Here is a 4663-nt window from a genome sequence, read left to right as displayed (position 1 = left end):
GCGCCGTTGCTATGACGACGTGGAGTCAGTGGCGTCACACTCAGATCTCTGACGTCAGCACGCAGCCCTTATCAGCCCCCACACACAGGTTCCCCCTCCCCGTTCTCAGCCCTTATCCTACCCCCCTTCACCTCCCACCTATCCCACCCGCCCTGCCCGCCTGCCTGCACCTGTCAAGTCGAATGAAGATTATAAAACGCAGCCTTGGGAATGTGATGTTCGTTTATTATCTACACGCCATGGCTTAAAAGTTAGCAAGTCAACCAGAGTCAGGTGGTCAGGGACGTAATATTGAAGGTCACGTGTCTTTGGTGAAGGTAGAGGGCGGCGTGGTGGCCAGGGATTTGTGAATGGCCGACCCCCCCGGAGAGAGAGAGAGAGAGAGAGAGAGAGAGAGAGAGAGAGAGAGAGAGAGAGAGAGAGAGAGAACTGGAGTAAGAAGAGGAACATAATGGAGAATACAGAAAGACAGGAAAAGAAGGAAAAAGAAAAGAAGGAAAACGAAAAGGTAGAATGAAAAGAAGAGGAAGATGGAAAAAAAGAGGAGGAAAAAGACGAGAGAGAGAGAGAGAGAGAGAGAGAGAGAGAGAGAGAGAGAGAGAGAGAGAGAGAGAGAGAGAGAGAGAGCGTACGAACATCCATAAACACACATACCACGGAAAAATTCAATACAGTCACCCACACAAATCAACAATGCTGGAGAAAAATTATATAAATCAAAACATAAGAACAATCAATCCCCTTACAACTCGAAAGAAAAAAAGAAAAGAAATACAACACAGAGCCGAACGAAGGACATTTTCAGGACCCGCAAAAACTTTCACTATAATAAAACACAGAAACTAAAAAATGGGTGTAGCTACAAATAAATAAAGATCTGTTAAATATACTTCTAACCCAAGAAAATATATACTCATACACTTTTAATTAAGGCGACAATATAGGCAACACGTACTGGACATTGGTAGGCTATTAAAACATTTGAACAGTGTACGGGAGGAATCAAACGAGAACTAAAAATGGAGAGGAAATGGAGGTGAAAAAAAAATATATATATAATCACGAGTTATCATTGTGTTTGCTTTCTTGCTGTTGTGTATTTTTGCTGTAGTGGTGATAAGAAGAGGAAGTAGTGGTTGTGATAATAATAATAGTAGTAGTAGAAGTAGTAGTAGGCTATATATATTGAATTATTTATAGGGGTGGTGGTGATGCTGGTATAACTCGTAGCCTACTAGATGAAAATGGGATGAAATTTTATTGTTATTTCGTGTTCCTTTTCAGTTTAAGTATATGAAGTGAGTCGTAGTGGTTGTGATAGTAATAATAGTAGTAGTAGAAGTAGTAGTGTATATATTTATTGCAGTGGTGGTGGTGCGGGTATTGCTCGTAGCCTAATACATGAAAATAAGATGAAATTTGATTGTTATTTCGTGTTCCTTTTCAGCTTAAGAGGAAATGGAAGGGGATTAATCCTCTTCTAAACCTCTTAATCCTCTTCTAAACCTATGAATCCTCTACTAAACCTCTTAATCCTCTTTCATTTCCTCTTAAGAGGTTTAGAAGAGGATTAAGAGGAAATGAAAAAGGATTAAGAGGTTTAGAAGAGGATTAATTATCTTCCATTTCCTCTTAACCCTTTCCATACTGTGACGCCAATGTCTGCGTCACGTATTGAAAGGGTTAAGTACCTATATGAAGTGAGTCGTAGATTAAGTTTCTGGGCTTTTCATGGACTGTTTTGTGATGCTATTTTTTTTTATAGTGATAGTTTTACCCGACTTCTGCACTTTGAACGGGAACAATTACTCACTCATGGAGACCCGGTTAATCTTCTCTGTGGCCTTGGAAAATAGTCGTTATGGGAGACCGAGACGTTTAAAAATGAACCTAAATTTATAAGCATGTGTTACCGCAGCGAAATGAATACAGCAACACCTATTTCTGAGGCTCCTGCTGCAATATCCCTCTTCAGGCGCTGCATAATAGGCTATGCTACTCAACACGGAAGGAGGTCGATGTCATTTTCTGGTGCGATATTTATAGTAACGCCTATTTTCAAGATTCACGTTCTCCCCCCTTCCCCCCCCTGATGCTCCACTTGTCCTAATGTCGTAAGCATTATCGACACAAGGCTTCTATAGTGATCTCCGCACGGCCTCCTGACGAAGCTGCGGTAGGAAGAAGGCAGCGCGGGATTCGAAGTCGGGATCTTTTTATTTATGATTAAGGAAGCAGCTCAAAGGGCAAACACATGAAAAACAAAAGAAGCCCACCAAGTACTGTTCCAAAGAAGTGAGAAGAGTGGCCCAAAAAGAGAGGTCAATTTCGGGTGGAGGTCGGTGCTGTTAGACGCTTTCGGTACTCACATCAACTATCTCAAAAGGCCGAAATGGAGATCAGTCGAGTTCTTATGAGTGATATTTTAGGTTCATGGTACAGAAGAAGGGTCAAGCTGCCACTGGGGTCATAAAACTGCTCCTGGATTTACCCACAACTCCGACGAAAGCCTTGTCAAATGTGTGTCCTTGGTAGACGAATTAAATGTTAAGAATATGGCCCAGATAGGTGTCTTTATATAGCTAGGTCATCGCCATTACATTACAAAAAAAGGTAAAAATAAAAGAAAAAAATGGTGGAAGGAACACAGCTACCGGTATATCTACTGTTCATAGACTTGTTGTTATAGTGCTAATGGGTTGTGAAAATAATACGGTTCTGAAAATTGTTGACCACCGCTTTCATCCTGCAGCTGTTGTTGTTGTTGTTGTTGTTGATGTTGTTGTTGCTCTTGTTGTTGTTGTTGTTGTTGTTGTTGTTGTTGTTGTTGTTGTTGTTGTTGTTGTTGTTGCTCCTCCTCGTAAACAAAATAAGTAAGAACAATAGGAGCTAAACGTCCTTTTGCTGTGTCGTAACGGGAAGCAAAACACATAAAACCGATACATTGTGCAAAAATAAAATATATAACTACAAAGTCCTCCAGTTCCTCACAAAACCAATTATCAGTATCACGAAAATACATAACTGTAGTCTTCGTACACTAAATTGATCCCAAAAACCCTCCCTCTCCCTCTAAGACATTATTGACTCCAAACTCCAGCATCCTTTCCATCCAACCAATCAGTTCCCGTAGCTAAGAAAGAGGGCACGGGACTTTTGGGTCAGTTTAGTGTATGGCAACTTTAATCAAAACCATAAATAACTAAACCATCCAGTAACCTCACACCTACACGTTGGACACTCATCCTTTCATCGCAAGTCTCGGGGACGTCGAGGAGCACACGGACGAACAACGAGTCGCTCAGCCATCAGCCTTACACGCTAGGTAGGTGCTCAGAGACACTGGGGCTCTGGCGCACCTGTGTACTGTGGATCACGTGGGTGGAGGCGGCGTGCGTGCGTGCGTGCGTGCATGCTCACCGTCCCCAAGAGACCTATATACCCATCGTCATCAACTTGACGGTTTTCGTTGACTGGACACGCCGGAATCTGCGGAAGACACTCTCCAGGGCAGCGCCTCCTGGTGCGTGTGTAGGGGTGGAGGTGGGGGGAAGCGCGACAGGCACTTATCCTGCAATGCTCTCAAGGTTATGCTTTAGATTTGGATCACAAGTTGCTTGTGTTTAGGTCAGTAATAATGACATGCCGTGTGCCAAACCGCTGCAGTAATGACCGAGGGTGTATACGTAGAGCGAGACACATCTTTTATTATAAAAAGTCTGTGTCTCTTTGAAATATAGACCAAAATGTAATATTTTGAAAAGGTAAATATTACATTGTGACTTGCTTCACACATAAGACGTAAGCAAAAGTTTCTTATGGCTCACTCGGTTCCGTGTTCCGTGCGCCCACGAACTGAGCATACCTCTATGCATGCTGGTCCATTCCGGGCCTGCTTTCACATGTTGAGCCTGTGCATGCCAGAGTCATCTTGGTGCGTGCGGCCTCCAAGCCGTGCCCGAGGACGGGGCTGCCGAGGCTCAGGTCCTCTTCCACACACGGGTTCGCCTGCCCAGGATGCCGCCGCAACCCAGGAGGCTTATTATTATCACTACACCTCCTCGGCCGCAACAGAGACGACCCGACGCGGGTCAGAAGCATCATAACACAGTTCTAAGGCGGATTTGTGGACACGGTACTCTTTGGCAAGAACTTCGTCCTTAGAGGAAATATTTCTCATGCTATAGTGATATGCCTTGCATAAGTGCATGTTTACCAACTGAAGGAGTGAAACATGCCATGAAGCTGGCCGAAACACCAGAAAGCCATCCACAAACCCTGACTCATCTATGTTCGGCAAGATTCCTGCAAGTAGGGCATTTATACGTGACATTCTGAAGGGACTCGAGACTTCAGCGTCACACTCTACTATAGATAAGTCTCGTTGTGAGCAGGTCCCTGGGGCGGGGCGTGTGTACCCTCGGACCAGTGACTGTCTGCTCCGTTTGGAATGGCTCCAAGCGAACTCCTTACATCGATCTGGATAAAATGGGAAATCTAGTTCAATGGCGCGTGAAGTGTATTTTTACAACACACACACACACACACACACACACACACACACAATCACACACATAATGGTGTGCTTGCTAGCACGCCCTATGTAGTCCAGCACCTTGTTATGTCGGGTCTGGAGCGCGTCGCAGGTGGCCCATATCTTACC

The sequence above is a fragment of the Eriocheir sinensis genome, chromosome 45 (genome assembly GCF_024679095.1).
Source record: "Eriocheir sinensis breed Jianghai 21 chromosome 45, ASM2467909v1, whole genome shotgun sequence".
Classification (NCBI taxonomy): domain Eukaryota; kingdom Metazoa; phylum Arthropoda; class Malacostraca; order Decapoda; family Varunidae; genus Eriocheir; species Eriocheir sinensis.
Note: the sequence above shows the minus strand (reverse complement) of the source record.